Source organism: Lycorma delicatula, chromosome 11 (genome assembly GCF_047948215.1).
Source record: "Lycorma delicatula isolate Av1 chromosome 11, ASM4794821v1, whole genome shotgun sequence".
Taxonomy (NCBI): Eukaryota; Metazoa; Arthropoda; class Insecta; order Hemiptera; family Fulgoridae; genus Lycorma; species Lycorma delicatula.
The window spans coordinates 77,940,627-77,968,255 of record NC_134465.1 but is presented as its reverse complement, the minus strand read 5'-3'; the positions used below and the strand labels follow the sequence as shown (position 1 = coordinate 77,968,255).

Genomic DNA, 27,629 nt, shown 5'->3' with positions numbered 1-27,629 from the left:
TTGTCAGAACAGCACTACCTATCGGATTTAATTCAAACTACTCTCTAAAACACTGTAGTCTGTTAAAAATACGAAATTTTAATGTAATAACAACGCTAAGCTACGACGCAAGTAACTGATATGCGAAAAAGCAACAAAATAAAAAAAAATTACCAAAAACGCGATCGCAGCGCTGCCTACCAGATCCATTTGTGAACCTTAACCATCCCAAGATCAACAACAACACGTAAATAAATAAATAATTTAAAAAAACATTTTCTATCGGATCAAATTGTTAAACTAAACCATTATCGAATCAACTTAATCACACACACAAAATTTCATCAAAATCAGTCCAGCCGATTAGGATGAATTCACATACAACGGATAGAACAAATATATACAAAGATATAAATTGTTTCCGTATTCATATTACGTGTATTGTTAATTTTTAATAGCCTATACGTAAGAAGGACCATATTTAAATAGTATTATTACAATAAAAATCAGATTAACAACAAAATTTATTTATATAAATAAAATGTAAATGTTCGTATCTTCAAAAACTTAAATCTCCGAAAGTTCTTCACCGATTGCTTTGAAATTTTGACACAACGTTGCATTCGAATACGCGCGTGTTTTTTATATACCTGATATACCTAAGATTTCACATCTGTGAAAGGTAAAAACATGATTTTTTTTTGTTGAAAAACAGAGCTATCTATCGGATGTAAAAGTAACACACGCTATACAAAATATTTTACGATCCCATTTCAATGTTTCCGATATGTGTGTGCGCTATAGACTAAAACCCTGCTGGATTTACGCGCGGGGAAAAAGGGAGAAAGAGAAAAATCGGAGAAGGGAAAAATCGGAAAAGGGAAAATCTAAAAAGTTAAAAGGTATGAAGAGGAAAATGGGAAAAGGGGGAAACGGGGAAAAGGAAACAAGTAAAAAGTAAATGGAAAGGGGAAAGGAAGAAAAAGGGAAAGAGAAATGGGGGAAGGAAATTTAAAGCGGGAGGAAAAGGAGAAACGGGGGAAAGAAAAGGGGAAGTGGGGGGAAAAGTAAAGGGAATGTGGTAAAAATGAAAATGGGAAAAGGAAAATAGAGAAAAGGGGAAAAAGGAAATGCGGAAAAGGGAGGAAGGGTAAAAGGAAAAAGGGAAAGGTTAAATTTTGTGAAGTTCCGTAATGTTCATTTTGTTAATGTTTTATCAAACTTTCGATTGTGTTCATTTAATCTACATATATATATATACTCATATCTAGCAATAGCGAAGCATTGCCGAGCCTGCTAGTTTTAAATAAACAAAACTTTTAAGACTGTTTTAATGTAACTAAAACTATCGTAATGATTTCTGCTTTGGAAAATTAACACTAACAAATTTTCAAAATATCTTTTTGCCAGATTACACTTTTCCATCTGGGTCCGCCATTTTTTTCTGTCCTTTATAACGAATTTTTTATTTTTAATAATTTTAAAGTTTTTTTTGTACACGTACACGAAAAGAAAAATAAGAACAAAGAAAATTATGAAATATAATAACTAAAATATGACTACATATTTATGTATGTTATTAAATATAAAAATATTTTTATACTTAAGACAATATGTATATATACGTTTTTTTAATGAAAGTAAAGTTACAATATCGATTGGTGAATAAAAAATATATATATAACATTACTTTGCACTTAACTTACAGTAGCATTGTAGCGTGACATAACAAAATCAATCCAATTTATTACTCTACACAAAACCAATGTTTTTCGTAAACAATCCATGAATTTATCGTTTAACGAAATCAGTGTATAAATGCAAAAAGAATAAAATAACGTCAATTATAGAAAATAATATTATTGTTTTAAACTGCAATTACTTATTCTGTTTAGTAATGTTTTATTCTTATTATTCAAGAGCGATTAAAATCACTGTTAATGGATCTAATCGAACAAAAGATACTTCGTTATAGATAGTTAAAGGATGGAGGTAATTATGAAAATTGTTGATAGTACGCACTGTTATTTACTATACTAAACAGTACAAGAAATAAACAGACAAACATAATAAATATTTTTTTGGGTAAATCTACACTGGGAAGCGTCTGTGTTATTATTTAATCCAGGCTTTTGCTAAAATATATAGACTACACAGTTGTACGAATTTCCCGTCGCTCGGCTTTTTTCTGATGCAAGGCTTAGACACACAAGTTAATTAAAATTTTTATAACTTTATTTATAAATATAATATTTTTTGTTTGTTGAATTCAATGATTCTAACTAAAGCGCGCGCGCATATCGCATTTCATTCGCGCGGGTGTGGCTGTACTATTTCTTTTTCCTGTTTAGCCTCCGGTAATTTCCGTTCATATATTACGTCAGAGGATGAGTGAGGGTGATATGTATGAATGTAGATGAAATGTAGTCTCAGTTCGACCGTTCCTAAGATGTGCGGTTAATCGAAAACCAACCGCCGAAGAACACCGGCATCCACGATCTAGTATTCAAAATTCGTATAAAAATAACCGACTTGAACGCTGGAACTCTCGACTTCCAAATAGCTTATTTGGGTAGACGCGTTCACCAATAGACCAACCCTGTGGGTCGGGTGTGGCGGTACTAGCGGCCGCTTTAAATACTTTTCTAAACTGTAAATATTATTCATTTATTTAATCCTACCGCTCACCTTTGGCGTCACAACATAGCGGTCGACTACAACAACTGCACGTTAGCGCAACACTAGCTCTTCTTGTGGTGACAGAGAGTAATATTGATTCAGTATATCCAGTAAGCCGCAAGTTTATTTAGAGCATTTGTTGGGGCGAGAGTGCAATTTTGCGAAAAGGTTTTTTGAAAATAATATTTTTTAATTGTTAACAAATGCGTCTAAGAAAAATAATAAGACTTTAATTAGACGAAATCTCTCTTTTTCTGTTTAGCCTCTGTAACCACCGTAAGGTATTACTTCAGAGGATGATATGTATGAATGTAAATGAAATGTAGTCTTGTACAGTCTCAGGTCGACCGTTCCTGAAATGTGTGGTTAATTAAAACCCAACCGCCAAAGAATACCGGTATCCACGATCTAGTATCCAAATCCGTATAAAAGTAACTGCCATTATTAGGATTTGAACCTTAGAACTTTCGACTTACAAATCAGCTGATTTGCGATGACGAGTTAACCACTACACCAGTCCGGTGGGCTTAATTAGGTGAAATCTCGAGATACTGAGGATGACCTTGCTGTACAGTCTCACCCCTTGACCTTTTAAGTTGAAAATTTAACGGCATCAATGCCCCATATATAAAAGTAATCTGACTAAGTTTGGTCAAAATCGGTTCAATAGTTCTGGAGATATAAGGTGATTTAGGGTGCGATATCTAACACCGAACATATACACGTACATACGAACATCCGGAAAATTTCCATCCGGTTTTTTGGGTTCCTTAGGTGTCAAAACGTAAAGATCCGGTGAAACCGCATATGCCCAAATAGGACCGATTACAATACTTTTCCTTCTATAAATATAGCGCTAGACGGAAAAGTAAAACGATTAACGATTAAATAAATTAAAAAATACTTTTAAAACTCCAAAAAATCATACTTTTATTACAATAATACAATCATCTTAGCAACAACATGCATTATCGTGGATATTCCGTATAGATTTGGAGATTTTTATTAAAATGAGAAAAGCGTAGCAGAAGAAAATGATTCAGAATACTAGAATCAATACGACTAATTTTAATTAAAGCGGTGAAATTTGAGAATATTCATACCGTTATCCCTGATAACCTAAATTACTGCAAATCACTGATTTTAAATTACTGAAAATTATTCGTAGCGGAAGACCGGTGGAAATTTCGACTGACGCTTTGAAAAAACCGCATTAATAAATTTATTCGCAAGGATAAACGCATAAAATCTGGGACACCGCTGAAATCTGTAGCGATTGTATCGGCTCTGTGTATTCCATTAAGAAGAATTACGGAAAAGTCGTTCGAGGTGGGTTTCGAGACAGTCGACACAAAATTATAGAGATATCCGAATTCACATTTTTAAAGGGGAGGAAAGGACCCGCATATTCACTCTTCAAAAAGGCCGTTGTTGTGAAGTAGAACTGTATTTCTTTATCCCGGGAGTCGCTCGGATAGGCTAACCGCGTAATAAAAAATATTCGCCAAGTGTCCTGACACTTGGCGATAATATCGCCTACTACTTTACATCTTTTTTTTTTTATTAATGTATTATTTTTTCTAGTATAAGAATTTAAATTATCATACAAATTTTAATACAATTAAAATATATTAATTAATAAATTTTAAAAGTTTATCTGAAGGTGCGAGATTCTCTAAGATATTTTTATTACTACAATCTTGAACATATTTTTATACAGAATTTTGAAGATGATAAAAATGTGGTAATTTAATAGTAAAAGAAAAATTGACATTCCTTTGTCAAGAAATTCAACTTCAACCGGTTAATACAAAAAACCAGTATCTTATCTACTCCAACTGATGAAAGTATATAACTAGGTAAAATTAAATATATGTAAGAGGTATACTAAATACTCTGTTTTTTGTTGTTATTAGAAGGTTAAAGTAATTTAATTTGACAAAAGGATTTGGAAACGTAAAATCAATATTCAAATACGGTAACATAGTACAGTTCGAAAACGTGTATTACCTTTTTTTTACCTTCTCTAAAGAGAAAAATCGTATAGTGATTTTATATTCAAAATTTGGTAGCGAAAATGTGTTGTATTGGTTTTTTTACCGGTTTTTCTTCATAAATCTTTTACTGTAGTAAATTTAATCTTGTATTTCAATGCGTTCCACTTTTCTCTACACTTTACATTTGATCGATGATTGAGAAAAAACCTTTTCCTTACCGTCACTCATCGGAAAGCTTTTGAAATAATTTTATTAAAAATGAAAGAGCGCAAAGTTTTAGAAAGGAAAATACACCAATTTTACCGTAAATGAACAGTAAAATAGTACCTCATGCGTGCATGTACACACGAACAATATATAAAATAAGCCGACGGATTATAGACTCATTTTTAAAAGAGATATAAGAAATTCTAAAGGAGAAACAAAAATAAATGAAAATTTAGTGAGATTCTAGCAATAGCAAGTGTTTATTAAATAATTTTACAAGGTTATGATAAGAAGAAAGTTAATTTTGTCTCTGTTTGTAGTAAGTAATAAAGGGCTTAAAATAATATTTACAGCGCTAGAATTAAGTGTCTTAAAGAGAGAGAAAGATTTGCGATATTAACGAAGGAAATTTTCCGTTTCCATCCTTTCTCAAAATAATAATATAAATTACCTCATTTATTCAGTAATCCTTTTTAGTAATTAAAAAAAAAAAAATAATAAAAATAAATTTAAAAAAAAATCTTGTATTTATAAGTAACAGTAATACAAAACTATCGGTAAGCTATCTGGTTTATTTGTCAATATACCGATTAAATTATCTGGTCCAAGGTTTGATTCCTAGAAAAGATCAATAACCTAGCAAGAGTATTGCGCGTGACGGAGTTCCGCGTACTTGAGAGAAATGAAGTTTGAATGAACGATAAAAAATTTGTGTTGATATAACTAAAAACATCTCCTCGTATAAAAAATAATATTTTAACATAATAATATATTTAGGATTACAAATGATAAATAACTGGGGTTTTTTTTTGTTACCGTTATCAAATTAATATTAATATACTTTACTGAATGTATTTTCTAACCTAATGTAAATAATTTTTGCGTACGATTCCCGCATATCAGCTTTCAAGGATTACCACCGGGTCGGTCTAGTGGTGAACGCGTCTTCCTAAATCAGCCGATTTGGAAGTCAAAAGTTCCAGCGTTCAAGTCTTAGTAAAGTCAGTTACTTTTATACGGATTTGAATACTAGATCGTGGATACCGGTGTTCTTTGGCGGTCGGGTTTCAATTAACCAAACGTCTCAGAAACGGTCGAACTGAGACTGTACAAGACTACACTTCATTTACACTCGTATAAATCATCCTCATTCATCCTTTGAAGTAATACCTGAACGGTCATCCCTGGAGGCTGCACATGAGAAATTAAGTAAGCTTTCAAGGCTTCGGAGTTATATTTATTATAATACTTTTCATTCATCTTATTTTCATAATTTCAACCGCTGTAGCGGGGTGACAGCATTTCTGCCTTTGTATTTACAGTACATTTGCTAAAAAGAGTAAAATTTTCACGAAATAATTTCCTTTTGATCAAATAACCCTAAAAATGTTTTTACCTTAAAAATTATGATACATTACAAATATAAATAAGAAAAAAATTGAAAATCTTTTTAAAATGATTGGGTTTCTGTAGATTTTCCCTTAAACAAATAATATTTTTCCCGTTAAAATTATACAACATTTAGAGTATAATTGAATAAAAAAAGATTATAATTAAAACTTATAACAAAAGATCTGGCTAAAATTTTTCAGTCAGCTCGATAAATATTGTAACAGTCACAACTTTAAAAACTAATAAAATGATTATAATCATTCATAATTAATTTTAAAATTCTTTAAACGGATTTAAAAAAAACAGTTCCCGATATTATTACTTTCCAACTTTTTTGGTCAACGGGGTTTTGAGGTACGAGACAAGACTGTTAAAATAATAATACCCTTCCAATATTATTGGGAGGGACTGAAATTCCCTAAATCAGTTGTACTTAATAATTTAGAATTTTAAATAATCTAGTGAGTACTTTCATCATAATACAGCTCAATTTTACGTTACCACTTTAAAAAAAGTAAAACCTTCAAACTGTCAAAAACTGCTCGTTCTCCTTTTTATTTCCTTGTACAAAGTAAAGGAAGTATTGCCATCGCGAAAAATTTCAGTTTTCAGATTTCAACGGAAATATCTATTTTGACCATCCCTAAATCCATTTTCATTAGTTTCGGCGTGACGACTGTACGTACGTATGTATCTCGCATAACTCAAAAACGATTAGCTGTAGGATGTTGAAATTTATGTATATTTATTTATTTATATATAAATATTTTTATAATCAAGACAGTTATTTAATTAAAAAAAGTATTTGAAAAGTTTTAATAATTAATTTAAAAAAAATTTAATTAAGAGTAATGACACTGCGGTCACAATTTTGGTTTAAATAATCAGAATTAAAATATTTTGCTTGTCTCGTAAAAACCTTTAAAAAAGTTACCACACGACCATACGTTCCATTTAACATTTTGGAGCCGCTCCAGACCCCCCCTCTCCCAGAAGATCGAATACTCCAATTTAGGGCTTACTGATAAGCCTATCTTATCGGAGGATCGGGATATCTCAAATAACGAAAAAAATTAATGGGAGCGTACAACCGTAATTTTAGCTATCTGAAACAAACACATTGTTGGCCGCCATTTTGGATCGGGTGATCAGAATTTAGTTTTAATTGCATAATTTTTCTCGTGTAATCGAGGTTTTTAAAATGATTCATCAAATGTCTATTGTCGGTCTCACCTGAAATTTTTGTGTTGTCCCCCACTCACCGCTCCGACCAATAATAAAAAAGAGATAGATATACGTTCATTGAAGTAGCTCCTACGTACAAGGAAGAATGGAAATTAAGTATCTGGTAGAAAGAAATGAATGAAAATTCATAAAATGATCACTCAAAATAATTATTCACGGTTATAGTCTTTATTTAATTAAGAATAGGAAAGAGTAAACGTAGATAAAAATAAAAACTTAATATAGAACGAATTAAGAATTTAATCCTTTAATTGAAACTGTTTAAAAATAAATAAAAATATCTTAACTTTTTTCAGGACATAGATAAGGTAAAAAAAGTAAGTAAAAAAAGCTTGGATTACAATATCAGAGTTCGTAATCGACAATAACCTAGCACTTAATTTTTATACTATTTTTGTTCTTTCTTACACTTCTTTAAATATATCCAATTTATTTTCTTTCTTACTTTATTTTATCTTAAGTTTCTCTTAAGCTAAACGTTTTTTGTTTACATAATATTTAAGTGAATTCCGTAGTAGTAACTAAATACAACGCAATAAAAACTCTTCACCGATTTAAATATGCACAAAATGAACATTACATGTTGAAAATAAACGGAAGTATCTCCAGTAGTTTTACGTGCATCTCTTCAATATTCTCTACCTGGACTGAATTTCAAGTAATCCTTTATCCTTTGCCTCCAATCTCTTTTAAAGGACAATTTTCCCTTTGTCTTTCTTTAACTAAACTTCTATCTTTACACATTAACGCGATTTCTCTTTGTGTCTCATTCTGTCTCTTTTCGTATGATCGATATTACACACAAAATAATGTTGATAATAGTATAAAATCTGTTTATGACAGGTATTTATCTCTTATGCATTTCCTCTTTATAAAGTAAATTGTAATTTCAGTAGTAACATTAAGTTGCGCAATGTTTACGTTTTATCTATTATCTTCCATTCATTATCTGTCCTCCTACTTACACCCACCCACCCATCGTACTCACACTCTCTCTCTCTCTCTCTCTATATATATATATATATATATATATATAGTGATATAGTGTGTTGTGTGTGTGTGCGCGCGTGTGTAACTACGAGTACAGTACAACAAATATATATAAATAATGCTAACAAAGTTTGGCAACCCTTAAATAACTTTACAAACTTTCAATATGAAAAATAAAATTTAGAGATTCTCATACCTGTATATGATTCCAGTGTCTTAACTTTCCTTTAGACAACTTTTGAAACTAAAAAATAAAAAAAATAAAAATTGAACAATAATATGATAATATGAAAAAATCCACAAAATCACACAATTTGTATATAAAATTGGAAAAATATTTGATTGAAATTTAAGTATTAGAGGAATAAAAAACGATATCTTTATCTTTTTAAAAAAATTATATCCTACTTCTATTAATTAAAATTTGTTAAACGTTACATTATTATTAATATAAAATTTTTTGTGCGATTTTTATACGCTGGGTTTATTAAAGTTTATATACGCTTTAATTTACGTATCCAAAGGGTATTTAATTCTTGGATTACTTACAATTGCAAAAATTTGACACAATTTTTTTTACGATAATTTTGTTCTTTAATGCAATTAAAACTAAAAATCTGGTTATTTCTTTTATTAAGTAAACTACAATTTATATATTTAAAAGTTTATCTATGTTAAAAAGTTAAATACAAAACTGCGGTAAATATTTTAAAATAACTTACCGAATGATAAATTATGTAAATTTGAATAATAAATTACCGCGTCATTTGTCATATAAAATATTAAATATATTAAAATTTTAAACTTTATTAAAGAAATATTAACAGAGTTGAAAGTTAATCGATTTTTCAGTATCAAGTATGAAAGATAAACAATTACTTGCATTATATCGACCGATGGGTGCATTACATAAAAATAATAAATTAGATGTCAAAAACTTCCTGTAAAATTATAAAATATATACATAATTTATCCTTTTCCAATTTACATTAAAATTTAATATAATTTATTTTACACGTAAAAATTTTAACTTAATATTAAAAAAAGTCGGAAAAAAGTTGTCGGATTCTTTTCAAGGACTTCTCTTCGGTATTTTACTTAGGAGGAGAAATTAAAATGAACACTACTATTTCAAAAAAAAATTATGTATAAAATTATTCTACTCTCTGAGTAAAATTTTACGCGCGGTGGCGATTGTAAAACCGATTTGGGCGTGTGGCGTAATGATACGCGGTACGACGAGCGAAAGTAACGTTGAGATTAAACAACGTTTCCGGAATAAGTCTGCGAAATCCATTACAAAGGTATCGTGGTTCGTACGGAACGTAGAAATACACAACTACCTTGAATTACCTTATGTTCATAAAGGGGTCAAACGATTCGGTTCAAAATGTAGACAGCGGTTAGGTATTCATGTGAACTTTCTAGCCGTTGATCTCCTAGACAACAGTGAAGATGTCCGGTGACTGAAACGCCTATATGTGCTGGACTTGGAGAAATCTGAACGATTCTTAAACCGGTTCAATATGGTATATGCGATGACCTTTCTACGCCTCGTATTTATACGCCTAGTATTTATCTTCATGAGCTTTCCATTTTAAAAAAAAACTGTGTATATGTAATTTAATAGACGTAAAAGGAAGTCATGTGATGTCCACGTCAATTTTTTTTCTTTATTCTTTAGGAGGCAGTCAGGTTTAAGTTTAGTATTTCGTTCTTTTTCTAATAATTGACAACAAGTCTTTCGCAAAGTACATCAAGGGAAAAAATTAAAATAAATAATTTTTTTGTAATTTTTAACAAAGATTTCTTGTACTGGTATTACAGTGTATAATAAACGTTAAACGGAGTAACATATATATTTACGTATAAAGGGGCTTCGGTAATTTTATCTACTCGTATGAACGGATAAGTTAAGACCAGTATAATATCTGAGTTGAAGTCGTGTCAAAAGTTTTGCTTTATACGTCTAGCGGCTGACATCAACATGTTAAAACATAACGTGTGTAAATGTTTTTGATATTATAAGGTTCAATTTTAGACGGTATGAAATGTTAAGATCAAAAGATTTAACAGAAGTTTTTGATCGATGTTACCTATTAATAAAATCCCTAAGTTTAGTTTTTTAAAGAGTAACTTATCCTAAATTAAAACCAAACTACCACCCGCAACTTCATTATAAGCATGCGGGTATTATACAAAGCGGTAGGTTTCTTACACTACTGTCGTTTGCAATCGCTCTTGTTCCAAGATTGTTGGTTCTTCAATCTTGCCGTAAAATCATTAACTCAAATCACTTTCTCCTTACACTTTGTCTTCTTAAACTATTCTCTAAAGTAGTTTTCAATAATTTTTTTCATTTATTTTATTTTAATCTTCAATAATATTTTTAATTAATTTTTTTGTTTTTACTTATAATACTTATTTAAAAAAAAAAAATACCAATAGACGTATAAAAATCTTAATACACAGAAAAAATACAAGAAAATTATAAAAGAGAACATTTATTGATAGAAATATGAAAAGGTACATAGAGAAATGACGCAAATAGACCTCTACTTGTTAAGATCCAAGGTTCTTAATTAGTGCTCTCGATAATTACTGCTTTAGTCTTTGTCGGTATCATAAGAACACAAATTCGATTATATAACGAGAAAAATATTATAATTTTATAAAAACCGGAAATCCTGACGCTACATTTTAAATGGAAGGCTCTAAAAACGTTAATTCTGTCGGTTATGCTTTCGTGGCTCGTAATAAAACATACATGTTTGGCCTTCCCGGTATCGCCAGTGTTTTCGTCGCAGAACTGTATTCTATTAATACGGGTTTAAATATAATTAACCGAAAATTTTGACTGTTCAGATTCCACGAGCGTCTTCGATTAGAAATATGTACTCCAAACACCCTGTTGTCTATGACATACGATATATTATATCGGAACTCTGCGTAATATAAATGTGAGTTCTGCTAGATCCACAGCTCCGTATTGAAATTTCAGCGCGCTGATAGTGCGGCAAAAGAGCCTTGTTTCCAGTCTCCTTTCACTAACCGTGTTGCTTTTCTGAAGAGTGTGATCTGTGATGACTGGAAAAATCAATAGAATGCTATTGTCAACGATAAACTTCATCCTGTTAAGAATACTATACGTCGTGAAGTTCCTCATGTAAGAATAACCGTCGAGAGGAGATTATTATTTGCCGTTTGTGTATAGATCACAACACACTAGGTTCATTCAAGGATATCTCATGAGTCAGACGTAACTGTATACCATATCCTTGTGGATTGTTTATGTCGCAATTTCAAACTAGCATTGAACAAAATTCTGTAGGGTCGTATTTCTGTGTAAGATGGGCAATATTTTGCTTTATCTCTAAATTTGATAGATCGATTTAAGTGAAATTTGGCACGATGATTTCTGTATATGAGGCACTGATGACACTAACTTTTTTCTTGGATTATTATTACCGTTTAAGCTTCGAAGCTTTTTCTTGGGAACACGAAATTGAAATTTGTAGCGTATGATAAATGTGAAGCCGGACCCGGGACCTATTGCTGTTACTCGTCGTAGGTACATTCTCGTAGATTTAAAGATAATTCTGTAGATCAACAGTTTATTAGGTAACGATAACTGTGAGTTCTTACTCGGCAACCGGTTTCGTTTCCTATAATCGATGTTAAGCTGTTTCGTCTTTTATACCGTGTAGCCCTTCCACGTCAGGCGGCAATCAAAGTGTAGGCCAAGATACCACTCCCGATCCGTATGAGGGATGTAGACGCCATTCAGGTGGACCCGAGGAAGATTAACCCTTCTCATCGTAAATGTCACACGGTTCGATTTTTCCCGATTCACTCTCGTTTCCCATTTCGTCAGTCACGAGCTGAACTCGTAAAAGCTTTATTTAAAAATATAATTTTACACACGGTTTATAAAGTTTGCATTTCTTCTGTTAACTTATTTGTTTCTATAATTTAAATATTTTACTGTGCTAGGGGTATATCTTTAGAGTCACTATTTAAAACTGGAGGTTAGATAATTTTATTAAAGGTTAGAGATTGGCCGATAACAGTGACGTGACCATCACGAAATCGTCAATTTAACGCAAAATCTATCCGTTACATTACTATTATTATAATTCAAACATTATTTTACATCACTAATTTTTGTAATCTATCGTTATAAAAAATATACCATTTACTACGAGGGATATCTCTAAAGAAAAGATCGCTGAAAAATCTTTCTCCTCATGTCGGTCATGGCCACGCTAGTAATGTACACACTGCATTGTTGTCTGTAAGTTGTCGCGGTGAAGTATCTTTGATTATTTGTGAGTTATTATGATATAAAATGAATAGAAAAATCGATGTTGTCGGCTACTGTGAAATACGTGAAGTCATACGTTCTTTTTTAAAACATCAAAACGTTAAGCCGGCTGAAATTCATAGGCAGTTTGGTTGCCGTGTACGGTGATAATGTAATGAATGAAAGAAACGTCCGAAAATGGTATAGAAGGTTTAGAAATAACAGAATTAATGTACACAATTAAGAACGTTCGGGGAGGCTCTTGATAATCACCGAGGTTTTGTTGAAACGCGTAGATGATGAAATCAGAAAAGATTGTCGCTCAACGATTTCCGATCGGCCCTTCTTTTTCTTGATGTTTCAAGAACTGTTATCGGTCGCATTGTTCATGATCGTTTAGGCTTCATAAAGGTTTGTGTACGTTCGGTGCCGCACGTCTTAACGGAACGTCACAAAAAAATCCGAACGGGAACTGCTTTGGAATTTTTGATGCAATAGACAGAAAAAAGGCGATGAGTTCTTTAATTCAATCGTTACCGGCGATGAAACGTAGATTTCGTATTACACGCCAGAGAGAAAACGGCAGACAAGTGAATGGCGTCATCCTCAATTACCAACCAGAACGACAAAGGTCAAACCACAGCCACTTGGACGCAAACTGATGGCCACAATCTTTTGGGATCGGTTTGGCATAATACTGATCGACTTCACGCCGCATGGAACGACTATAAATACATAAGCCTACTGCGAAACTCTAGGTTAGTTACGGCGCGCCTTTCAAAATCGGCGACGTGGGCGGCTGACGGAAGGCGTCATCCTGCTGCACGATAATCCATGTTGAGGGTCCGACACGTGATTTACTGAGAACATTTGGATGGGAAATTTACGATCACACACCATATGGTCCGGACTTAGCTCCTTCTGATTACCATTGTTAATCAGTGGCTAAATGGACTAGCGGTAGAAGAATACGACGAGGGTAAATTGAAGTTGGTGTATCGCTACGATAAATGTATTATTAATTCATATGGCCATTACATAAAGTAGTATAAGGTATATAACAGAAATAAAAAATATAAAGTTTTCAGAATAAACTTTTTTACAACGAAACGGTCTTTACTTTAGAGATAACCTCTGGTATTTCATTCATTTACATTTTTCTTTTATCTCATTATTACTTTAAATATGATTAGTTTCCTTAAAACAATGCTTTTAGTTTAGAAAACAAATGAAAACAATGAAAACATCCAACAAATGTTAGTGTTGGATGCTTGAAAACTTTCCCAGCCAAATCTTTTTTTGAAGCAGCGCTTGAGCTGTTATAGTCGAGTACGGGCAAGAGTTATCTTGAAACAAAACAACGACGCTTTACAATAGGTCATGTCGTTTGTTTTGTATTGTACAACGGAATCTTTTAAGTGTTTCACAGTATTTTTATATTCAATTTTTTTTTTTTTTTAATTATGTATGGTTATTTTGTATTTAAAGTTAATAATAAGTTTAAAAGTTAAACAAAGTTGATTATTTTGATATTTTATCAACGATTTTACTATATAATTTTAAATGTAATCACTACCTCATCTTTTTAATTTTTAAAATTTTATTTAGTCGATACTAATAATACCATACCGTGCGTGCAACTAATACCGATTTGACGTGGGATATAAGCGTACTTTTACGTATACTTATATATACGTTTTTATATAAGTGTATTTTTTCAATCGCGAATAATAAATAAACATTTTATTGTCCGAACCTTCTGCTCTACTCTGCAAATACTTTCCACTGTTCCCCTTTATTGTTGATTCTTGATGTTTTTTTCTCTGTTTGTTAAATTTACGTTTTTCATTTTCTCTCTATTTCTTATTCTCTCGCTTTCCATTACTAGAAGCTTCGCAATATTATTAGCTCCAAGCGTCACAATAATATCACAACCGGATAGCTGTGGATAAAATTTCATCACCATCAGTCGTTATCACGGATAGCATAACTGTCCAAAAGATATAAACGGTATCGAATTTACAATAGAAAATGAAGAATAATTGATTTTCCGTTACAAACTATACCGGTTATAAAATGGAGAATACCGATCTGCTACACAAACTAAACCGGTATAGTCTTGTATTGGTGCGACTAGAGTACCAGAATTAAAGAAAAACTTAAATTTTCGTATTATTTATTCTTTTGCAATTATTATCAGACCTCTTCTTTTTTGTTTCGCCTTCGCAACAGTCGTAAGGTTTTCCTTCAGAGGATGATATGTATTAATATAAATGAAGTGTAGTCTTGTACAGTATCATTTCGACCGTTACTGCGTTGTGTGATTAATTAATTGAAAACCTACCACCGACGAACACCGGTACCCACGATGTAGTATTCGAATGCGTATAAAAGTAACTGCCTATACTAGGATTTGAACTTTAGAACTCTCGATTTCGAAATTTTTTGTTTAACCTCCGGGACCACCGTTAGGTATTGCTTCAGAGGATGAGATGAATGATTTGTGATTTGTAGCGTGTGTGAAAATGGCATGCCTGACCGGGATTCAAACCCGGAATCTCCAGATGAAAGGCCGAGACGCTACCACTCTGGCCACGAAGGCCGGCAATTATCAGACCTTTCTTTTTCCTGTTTAGCCTCCGGTAATTACCGTTCAGTATTACTTCGGAGGATGAATGTAAATGAAGGGTAGTCTTGTACTGTCTCAGTTCGATCATTTCTGAGATGTGTGGTTAATTGAAACCCAACCACTAAAGAACACCACGATCGAGGTATCCACGATCTAGTATTCAAATCCGTATAAAAGTAACTGCCTTTACTACGACTTGAACGCTTGAACTCTCGACTTCCAAATCAGCTGATTTGAGAAGACGCGTTCACCACTAGACCAACCCGGTCGCTTGGCAATTATCAGACCTACGTTCAATTACTGTACCCGTTTTTTTTTTTTTTTTTTTTTTTAAATTATTTTGAGGATAAGAAATGAATTTTATTTCGCCTTTAAAATAATTCAAAAAGTGACGGGGATTAGAACTAAAAGACGTATTGATTTAAAGGCAGAGATGCTATCACTTCACCGTAAACCTTACAACCTTTGATATTTTACCGAAGGATTCTATATTAATAATCGAATTTATGCAAATACATCGAATATCAATCAAGATAAAACAAAATTAACGTCCCTCCGTCGGTTATATAACTGAATTGTTTGTAAAATTTTGGAGTTGTATTATTTTAAATAAATTATATATATATATAATGTTTGTGGGTGTGATAAATATGATTAATCGTTACTTAATTTTTGTAAACATTTTGAATTTCGCTATCAATCACTGTTTAACTTCAATAGATTTTTTTTTTATAACAGGCCAACTGTGTAATGAAAATCAGTGTTGATAAATAAAGAATAAAACCACAATATAATTTTCAAATTTAAATAAAATTTTATACAAGTTGTCCCACGAAGAGTTTCAGGCCACGTTCTAAAGAAAAAAGTTCATATAATCGTGAGTACGGTAAACGCTTCGTTTTCGAGTTACGCTTTACATTAAATTTCGGTCTCATTTCTGCTACAAGAATAAAATGAAATCGTACTGAAATTCTTCGAACTTGTATGGAATATTATTTCTGACCTGAATAATAGAATAAAACAGATCCCAAAACTACATTTTTTGAGGAAATTATTCTAAAGTACAAAACATAGGTGTCATATTAAGTTTATCGTAGAATACCTTCGTTAAATTGCCGGTAAACAAATTAGAATTTAATTCTAATTCTAAAGAATTCAAAATGAGAAAATCAGTAAATAACGTCGATTATAAATGAAGGAAAATTTTAAAATTTACCTTTCATTAAAAATAAAACAGATCTAAAAGCGTGCAGAAAAATATTGTACTGTAATTTAAAAAAAAAAAAAAAAAATCATCTCTTTAATGGAAAATATCTCTGAAATCAATTATAACCCGATGGTTACCAGTAAACCAACTTACTGGTAAACTCGTCATTGTAAATCAGCTGATTTCGAAGTCGTAGTTCTCAGGTTCAAATCCTAATAAAGGCAGTAGTAGTACTTTTATTAGGATATGAATACTAGATCGTGGATACCGGTGTTCTTTGGTGGTTGGAATTCAATTAACCACACGTCTCAGGAGTAGTCGACCTGAGTTTTTTGAAGACTACAAATTTACCGGTACAGTTACATTACACTGATAAGTCGCTAATGACTTTAATTGTTGATGCGACTAACAAATAAAACTATTAAAAAATAAATAAAAAATCGATTATAAATAATAAAAAAAAAAGCTTTATAAACTTACAATAATTGTTCAAAATGTACTCATTCACTATTTACACAATATTGTACTCAATTTAAAATTAATTTGACAGTAGATGCTCTGTATATTAAAACAAATTGTTATTATTTCTGCTAAGTAATTCTTTTAAGTTACGATAAGGATAGTGCAATAAATGCTTAATAAATTTTTATTATATCATAAAAGCTATCCTGGTATTTTTGATTTATTGCATTAATAAAAAATACCAGGTCCAAGGATTCTGGAGACTTCACCCCGATAAAACCGTCTACCGAGAGATCAACCCAATAACCAGCAGAATGAAAAAGAAAAGAACGTCATACTTTTTCACATCCTTTCACTACCAGAAAAAAGTTTTAAACGACTGCGAAATTTTGTAAAGAAAAAAATGGATCCAAGAAATTCAAAAAGATCTAGAAAGAAATCGGACTAGAGATTGCAGATGAAAAGAACAAAGATAAAATTAACACCCGCTTTAAAACTCACAAATTTATAGCAGAAATCACACATACTATATAAAAGCTATAGGGATTTCAGATGAACTGAGAAGATTACGATCTCAAAGGATTAAAAAAGAAAAAAAATGGTCTGATCACAAGAACCAGACTGTACAACCTTCGAAGAAAAAGTAAACATGGAACGACTCAAGTTTACATAAGAATCTAATAAAAAAAAATCTGTTAGACTATTTGAGTACACAATAAAAAAAAAACGAAATCTCAATCGTTATTATTTTCAATGAAATTTTTAAAAAATTTAAAGGCACTAGACTTTAGTTTCGCATTCGAAACTAAACCGACTTTCTGCAATCTCTTAAGCCTCTTTTATACTGCTGAGACCACGACCTGTGAAAACTATGATACGTTTGAACAGGGATACCATATTTAATTTGCACGGGTGTGGCGGTACTAACGGAGACGGTCGGCATTAACTAAAGTAACGTAATTTCGAAACTTGCATAGAACAAATTTTGCTTTGCCGCGACGCTTGACGCACCAGGTACCGAGTCGACCGGGCGATCAAGTTTCACGCTCAACCAGACCAAGTTACTTTTTTTAAACTTTAAATATTATTCATTTATATAATTGTACCGCTCACCTGTGACATCACAACATAATGATAGTTAGATCATTTTTTGGGGTGTGGATGCGATGCTATTTTTTAAATTTAGCAATTACGCCTAGGAAAAATATGACCTTAATTAGGGGAAATCTCGATATACTGAGGGTAATGCTGTTCTACAGCCTCACCCCGTTGACATTTTAAGTCGAGAATTTATTTGAATAAATGACTCGTTGAACAGAAGTAATCTGAACAAGTTTGGTGAAAATCGGTCCAGTAGTTCAGGAGATATAGGTCATCTAGTGGTCTACATCGAACACACATACTTATATACGAATATTAACATCTGTAAAATTTCCATCCGGTTTTTTGGGATCAAAACGTAAAGATCCAGGGAAAACCGAATTATAAAATTTTCCTTTTTAAAGGTAGATAGCCGTGCTATAGAGCTATCTAGACGGGAAAGTAAAAATCTCGTAAAAACAAAAATTTTTGAATAGTATTTTGAAAGATTATTTGAATAGTATCTTAGATTTTTGAAAGAGTTTATTTTTTGAATCGCTTAATGCCGATGCATTCGAATAATCGGCGTCGGAAGCCAATTTTTTATTTTATTTTTTTATTTATGAAATTAAAATGTTTTTTTATTATTAAACAAGTGATATCTTAAATATTTGTTATCAGTGCTAGACTACACCAAAATTAAAGTTGACATTGTTATTAATTAGAAATTAAAACAAGCATGTTGTGGAGAGTTTATAAAAAAAAAAACTAAAAAAAAACGCGATAACGATTTCACAACGTTTATTGATTTGTTTGGTTTTTACGGTAAAACTTTTAATAATATACAACCCATAAATGTAAACATCTATCGTCAAATTTAATGAAAAATCCATAAAATATTATTGTAACGGCATCTTATTTTTCTTTGGGTTTCACTTTTTATTATTTTTCAATCGTTTTTAATTTTAATTTATGAAAATTTTATTTATTTTTATTTCTATTTTATTACAATATTATTTTAACCTTCAATAAAACAAAAATAATAAAAGTTAGTGATATTTTACCGAATAGAAATTACATAAAAAAGTTTTTTTACGGATATAATAATTTGTTAATGTTTTTAACTCCTAAACCTGTGGATCGATTTTCAAAATCCAATTTTGTTTTTTCTTATAATTCACCTAAGATGCGATTAAATGTGTAAATTTTTTTTAGACATTTCATTTTTTGTACTAGTGAGAGTGTAAGAGAGGGGAGGAAGAAATTATTAATCGCGTACTTTCCTAAATAATAAAATTCATTTCTATAAATTATAACTTTTATGATTTGATATGCAATTAATTGAAGTTACGATTTTATTTAATTATTATTATTATAATTTTCAAAAACACAAGCATCTTGTAAATAATGAACAGAAGATCACTCAAATTTGCATTTTTCTTAAAATTTTTATTTACTTTTTCATATTTTTAAAATTATGTAATGAGAAAGACATTTTTTTAATTCGGTAAAAAATGTATTAATATGTATGTTTGTTTCTATATTAATGTTTCCGCCATTGTAATATGTTGCAACTCATGAATATGTATGCGCTCCATAATTATAATTCTGCCTGTGTAAACACAGACAGAATACTAGTTATAAATACTGTTTGTTGATTTATATAATATCCGGTCCAATTAATATGTTATTGGTTCTAATTATTATTACTGTTATATAAGTTCATAAATTTATATACATAAACTATTGTGTACATTCATAAATTTTACTTTACATTAAATTTAAGGTAATTTTTTAGCGTATGTTAATTCACATACACTGTTTGTTTTCTTGGATGCGTCATCCTAATGAGAGTCTGCGGTTTTTTGAAAGTAATGTTGCGGAGCGGAAACCTTTTATACACGTTGGTGATCCTTACAACGGTTTTCCAGGCTTATTTTTTCGATTTCGTTTAAACAAGTTTTACATTAATTTTTATTTAAAACTTTTCACTAATTGAAAGTAGAAGTCTTGAAGAATAGATTGAACTTGAAATGGACCCAAAAAAGTCCCTAAAAGCTAAATAATTACAGTTGCCGAAGAGTCTTTATAAATAAATGACAATATCTCAGCAACGAGTAAACTAATTTACTTGTGTAACCACTCGTTGAATTTTTAATTTCAGGAGCTAACGTAAAAATAGTAAAATCGATATTTTTGACAATAAATATTGGCTTTACAAAAAACGGCCATTTTTAACAATATTTCGGCTTTTTGCAGTAACTAATTAACGAAATTCAACGTTTAAGGGCTTAAATTATAGGTACTGCAAATGTCTACAACGTTTATTTAGACATTTTCCGCCTAGGAAGTTTATCTCGGCTTACAAATTTGATAATTTCACCACCTTTGAACGGCCGCCATTTTGTCCATTTAGTGAAACTTTTGTACAGTAGCATATAAACAAGTTTTAAACATGTAAGTCGCATATAAACAAGTTGCAAGTCGTATATAAACTTTCCCTAATCTACAACCCCATGTACTTCCTTAAACTCTAATAAATTCTTAGCAAAAAAATCCCTATTGATTGGACTATTAGGAAAAATTACCTGATTCACTAAGCCAAAAATTGTCTTTTTTCTTAGATGTTATTCAAGAAATATTCTAACTAAGCAGCCGCTAAAAAAAAAGCCTAACTCCATAACTTATTCTTCTCTACGTATTTGACACTGATCAAGCTCGTGGAAAAATTTAACTTTAAATATCTTTCTTAATGCATAACGACAATATTTTTTCCTAAATTGAAAGACGATAAACCTTTATAAATTTTGTTAATCTTACTCTTTACAATTAATCGATCATCTTTGTACTGTACTTTCATATCGTCAAAACACAAGAAAATCTTTAAAGAATAAAAAGCAGTAGACCTAAATTCAAGCAGAATCTGAATAACAACGGATACAGGGGTTGACATAAGAGAAATACTTTTCTTTTTTCTCCTGTTTAGCCTTCAGGAATTACAGTTTTGACTTGTATGTGTAAATGAAGTGTAGTAAATGAAATGTAGTGCAGTCTCAGTTCGACCGTTGTTGAGATGTGCGGTTAATTGAAACCCGACCACCAAAGAACACCGGTATCCACGATCTAGTATTCAAATACGTATAAAAGTAACTGCCTTTATTAGGACTTGAACGTTGGAACTCTCGACTTCCAAATCAGCTGATTTGGGAAGATGCGTTCACTACTACCCGGTAGGTAAAATAGAAATACTAACTAGAATTATTACTTTAAAACGTCCACTCAGAAATGTATGACTCTATCAGTCCTAATATACTATTTTTTAACGCTAAAACGAACAAGATTTAGTAGAAATAAGTCACGAAGCACGTTCTGAAAATCCCTTCCTGTAATCGAAATACGTTATTAATAAGAAATAAAAATTTTTCTACGCTTTGAAGTTATTTAAACATAAATTACCCTGAAATTAAAAATAAAAATAAGAAAGTTAAAATCTAAAGGTTGTTTTATTAAAGTGCTAAAGATGAAGAGAGTTAGTTAAACCGGGGAAAATTAGATTAAGAAGGTTATAAGAAATCACATAAGTAATTTCATTTCGTAGTTACAGATATTTTAATCAAATATAAACAAAAAGCAAGTACGTGATTTACACACAAAGTTATCCTGTTTAATGTTCTTGTTAAAGCAAATAACGTATATTTATGCAAATTAAAATTAAATCAAATCAAGGAATAATTTATTTGTTTACACTTTACATATTTTCCTAGCAAATAAAGAAAATAATTTCTTTTAAGTAAATGAGGTTAATCACATATAAAACCAACTGACCTTTCTCTAGCACAATCCGACTTCGGTTAAATGGGCTGTGATTTTTATTGTATAATAACAATTGTAGTGAGCGACATTTCTGCGTAATGTAATAATCAAGCGGGTTTATCCAGCAATCCGTAACAGGATTACAGTATATTTAAAAGGTTTATTTTTTAGTTTTCTAGACAGGCTTTTTTATTTATATAATTTTCATATAATTAATATTTATATAGTAATATTACAACGCAAAATCTTATATTAATTTTTTTTTTTTTTATTTCTTTTTTATAATAATTAATTCATTACATAAATTCCAAAGTTTGTATACGGGAATATGAATTTTGTAGTAAATAAAAAAAACCATGTCTGATCGGAATTTGAACTGTAACCTTCTGGATAAAAGGTAAGACGCTACCATTTTACCATGGAGAACGAAGTGATGCTTGCATGACAAAACAAGATAAGACTTGTCTCTTACTCTTTCTCATATTTTTAAGATAAGAGTTGTCTCTTATATTTGTCGAATAAAAATGAAAATTTCAATTTAATTTTTTTAATGATCTAGAGGATAAATTCAACCGAATTTAACTTTATTTTTCTTCGCGGAAAGGCCTGAAAGGTATATCACCTCGTTTCTTTCTTTTTCTTTTAGAAGTTCTTTCACCATTCGATCTCTTTAGTTCTTCTTTTTTCGTCAATTCTCCTCCGTAGAATTTTTCTTTTCAGCTACAGAAATTTTTAGTCGAAAAATCTTCCGAAAGAATATAGATTTTTCTAAAATATTGAAATTTTTTTTTTCATTTGTTTAAAATCTCTTTCGCCCTTTTTGCTCCAAATTTATCGCAAATCTATTTGGTAAGCGTTGATTGGTTTATTCGGACCGTGTGTAGGTAGAATTTTAGTTGTCTTTTTGTCATTATTATTTTTACGTTTTTAATTTTATCAGAAATCTCTCTGTTCGAGCTCAACCGTAGCCTTCTTGAGTTTCATGGACCGTAGATCCTTCTTGAAATTCTTCTTTCTATTTTGAGTAGTTTCCATTCCAGTTAGATTCGTGATGTCCATACCGTATATGACGACTGGCCTTATATTATAATATGAATGATAATGTTTTAAATTTGCGTTTACAGAAAGGTTTTTTTATTGAAAATATTTTTTCGCGTTAAAATTTAGTCGTTGTATTCGTTTTTTCCGTTTCAATCGCTAGTTTATCCGGTCGGTTTTTCTACTTATTATTTCTCAAGATATTTTATTTTTATTGTATTTTTGGGATATTTACCATCATTTTATCTTATCATCATTTCTGTCTTTCAGAATGAAATCTGCAAACCTACTTTTTCAGTTATTTTTTTAAATTAATTAATTTGGTCGGTCGCTTTTTCTTCTGATTCTGCAAAGACCGCTAAATCGTCGGCAAAAGCTAAACATTTAATTTTAACGTTCCGATTCTTTGTTCCTATTGTTGTTCTAAAGTCATTATTTTCCCTAGAGAGTTTTCATGAAGATTTATTTATTTCTTGACCATAATTTCTTGTTCAAAATTGAGCCCGCTATCTTCAACACTATTCTTTGCACGCTTCTGTACTGCTTTTGTTGCTCTTTATAGTTCTTCAGAGTAGTCCCCAAGTTATTTAGCCGCATCCATAATGCGGACTCTCGACGAGAATGTATTTTTGTATTTAAAAATAAATTATCATAAAATAGAAAATAATAGAGAACTGCATCAAACCAGACGTGAAAACGATTAAAAACATTCTTATTCAGAAGATAAAACATATATTTCGACAATTTTAATATAAATATTATAATTTATTATAAACTATATACACACTCGGCTTCGCCCGGGTTAACCCTCACCTGTAACCCAATTTGAGTATAGCTATAAACTCAAACGGTCTAGAAGTTCTTCAAATTCGAAACACTCGCTCTCCAATTTTGTAGTCGAGAAAATTTCAAAAGTTTGAAATTTATAATAAATCCTTTAGCTGTACTTAATTTGTATACCAAAAACTTAAATCGGTCAAACGGTTTTTTTAATTTTGAATTTTTTCACTTTTTAGAGCCGCCTGGGCACAACATTCAAAACGTTTAACGATCTAAAAAACTAAAACCGAGATGCAAAATATACCCATTTTGAAAGTTTCATCAAATTACTGTTCGGCGATATTCATGAATTCTTTAACAATCTTTCATTCTTATTAAAATAGATTCAAAAAGAGAACCGACAGATTAAAAAACAAAATCCTTTTCTTATTAATGCTGTTAATAAAATCGATACGTTTCTTTAAAATAATTTAAATATACTACAACATTACAGAGAATGTCAGTGAATGAAACGGACGCTTCACATAAACATTGATTTTGTAGTAGTTGTAACTTTCTGAAGTAAAACAACTTGTTCAGAAAATTTCACCACATATATATATATATATACATATACATATATATATATATATGTATATTACATATACAAGTTGCAAAACAACAACTTTCAGTTTTGACTAGTTTGGCTACAGATTATCAACTTGTTCATTTCGATCAGTTTGTGATTTCACTTAAGTGTAATTACAAAACCTTATCTCATTAACTTTAATATCCTTGCTCCACCCTTCTCCTACCGCAATATAACCATCTCTTGACCACCGCTAATTAACATTTTTCTAAAACTTACAAACAAAAGAAATGTCGTTGAAACTTCGTGATTTTTTTACAAAGCACTAAGTTTAATTTTTCTACAGGTGATGAGTTTCCTTTTATCACATTTTCTTTTTTCAGAATTTTCTTTAATATTTTTAATAAAAATGTTTCCAAACTTTTTTCTCTAAATCACCGCCCTGAAATTTTGTAAAATGTAGTATTTTAATATCTTAAAGACATTATTCTTTGAGAAATTAAATATTTTAACCCCATTTGTATAACATTAAATGAAATAAAATCCTGAAAAAATATTGAACTTCTTTAATACCTCATTCAGTTTTCTGTTTTTCTTTTTCAAAAAAAAGTTGTAAAAATTAATCTATTTAATAAAAATAATCTTATAATATAATATAATTAAAATAATAAAAAAATCCCTTTCGGCACGCCGGAAGGCGGAGCTAGATTTCACCAGTGCTAAGTAGGAAATAAAAAAAATTTCCATCTTAAAATTAAGAAAAATTTCAAATTTATTCAATACGACAATGGTTGTATGTGAAAAAAGTTTCATATGTTTAGCATACGACAAGCCCCATCTTCTTACAATTTCAGCAACATTTTGGTCATCCCTTGTCATAAGGGTTGGTCATATAAAAAATTGTTTCAAACAATTTAGGTAATGTTTAGAGGACTGACGACTACTTTAAATCGATTTGATACTCTGCCTATTAAGAGAGGTATGATTTTTTTATCTTCGAAACCCCATTTTTTCATTTCCCTGAGCTAATAATTGGCGATATCAAAAAACTTTACTTACATATGTTTTAGGTCCTTATCCAAAGAATAGTAGAAACGAGTTCGATATTTTACTTAATAAGAAAGTTATAGCGATATTTTTTTTTTTGAAAAAGCCCCCTCATTTTTGCCCTCATTTTCCGATTTTTCCATTTACAAACTCGACCGAGATTTTGGGTAGTTGTATTTTATGTATCAATTTGAAAGTGAATGGCGCAAAATTACGGCAGTTATCGTATCCACAAGAAAGTGAAATATATATACTTATATATATATACTTTTGAATACACGGTGGTTTTGGTGTCTGGGGGGATGTGAAACGTAAAGATATGTCGAAATTTTCCGGAAGTCGAATCATGGTACCCATTACAATAGGTAGCTTATTATTTTATCTGCCTAACAATGATAAGAATATTATTTTATAATAAATGGAAAAAAATTAAACACAACAGCGACTTATGAAAAACAAGAATATAAAGTGCAACGAAAATTCAGAATTAATAGAAATCTATGATAAAAAAAAATCTTTTTTTAAGTGAAATGATCTATTTTAATAAAATGACAATTACAGTTTATTAATAAAATAAAGATTAGAGGGTTACCAAAATATATCTTAAAGATTAAAACATTAAATAATCAACATATTTCTTTTTCGGATAGGGACAATATTTAGAAAAAATATATATTCTGGGGGTTTGAAAATGCAACCCAGCAAAATTGTTTTTTGAAGACAAAAACCATCATACATTTCTTAATAGGCACAGATTTGAATAGGTTAAATGTGGTCGTTAATCCACTAAACACTACCTAAAACCTTTGTCTAAAGCAGTTTTTGATATGACCAACACTTACGGATGACCAAAATGTGGCTGGAATTGTAAGAAGATGGGCTTGTCGTATGCTAAACATGTGAAACTTTTTTTCACATCCAACCATTGACATATAGATTAAATTTGACGTTTTTCTTAATCTTAAGGTGGCTCTCTTTTTTATCCCCTACTTAGCACCGGTGAAATCTACCTCCATCTTCCGGCGTGCCGAAAGATATTTTTTGAATTACGCGAGATACATACGTACAGACGTCACGCCGAAACTAGTAAAAATGGATTTCAGGGATGGTCAAAATGGATATATCCGTTAAAATCTGAAAACCGAAATTTTTCGCCATCACAATGTTTCCTTTACTTCGTACAAGGAAATAAAAATTGACGCGGGTGTAATTTTTAAATATGTCAAAACGTAAAACGTATTTTGTTTATTAGAAAAACTTTATGTAATCATATGCGAGTACGTATCAAATATTATACTGATTCCTGAATCTCATCTTTAGATAAACATCTTTTTCTAATAAACAGAAAATGGAAGACAGAAGGAAAATGAAAGAATCGAGATTGTTTTATTGTAAATTTTATTATGCAGAATACAAACATGAATAGCAAGATAGATTTTTAACGCTGTAATGTATTAAAAGAAATAAAAAAACGACTTTCTACATATTATATTCGATTCGACGTAAGTTAGTAAAAAAAAAAATCAAATCACACACACACACACACACACGCGCGCGCGCGCGCGCGAAAAGGCGAAAGATTTCGTCCGGATTTCGGCTCTTCTAATAAAAGAAGCCCTACTATAATTTTTGGTACCCAAATTAACGCCTAAAATTGGTGGTTTCTTGTGTAATTTGAGCTGGGAAATAGAATAAAGCAGGTTCCAGACCTGTAACTTCAATATTTAAAAAAATATCTTACGATAATATAAAATTCGGTGTTGAAAAAGAATTTTTTTTAGGTTTGTAGAACAATAGCTTTGTTAAATGATTAATAAATGCTGGAGATTTAGTAACAAAACTTGTACAAAAATTTAATTCCGAGAAAATTAATGTCCGAGTAATTACTGTTTTTGTTTTTAAGAAGAACGTTTATTAGGTACATAAAAATAATTTTCTCTCTATTTTTCGTCTGCATTACTTCAATAAAAAATCGAGTTTTAAAAGTTTATATTTACTCGTAAAACAATATACAAGAGGTTATCTCTAAAGTAAAGACACTGTAACAAAATTTTTCTGAAAACGAAAAATATTTTTTTCTCTCTTAAACTACATACCTTAGATTGCGTCTCTATATAATCGCCGTTGAATTGAGACATTTATCGTAGCGATACACCAGCTTCAATACACCCTCGTCATATTCTTCTACCTCCAGTCTATTTAGTTACTGATTA

General features: G+C 30.8%; 2 protein-coding genes across 17 annotated transcripts in view; one reads left to right on the top strand and one right to left on the bottom strand.

The window, feature by feature from the left end:
• LOC142332121 (putative cytochrome P450 6a14) overlaps positions 1-27,629 on the bottom strand; it is a 622,045-nt gene that overhangs the window by 274,544 nt on the left and 319,872 nt on the right. For 14 of the 16 annotated variants that reach the window (XM_075378376.1, XM_075378360.1, XM_075378361.1 and 11 more), the window contains one exon: positions 8,686-8,733. The exons of the other annotated variants lie outside the window; for them this stretch is intronic. The gene's annotated coding sequence lies outside the window, so the exon portion shown is untranslated. The remainder of the gene's footprint in view (positions 1-8,685; positions 8,734-27,629) is intronic. 16 annotated transcript variants of the gene reach the window in all.
• Mip (Myoinhibiting peptide precursor) overlaps positions 1-27,629 on the top strand; it is a 439,825-nt gene that overhangs the window by 121,676 nt on the left and 290,520 nt on the right. The gene's annotated exons all lie outside the window — the stretch shown is intronic.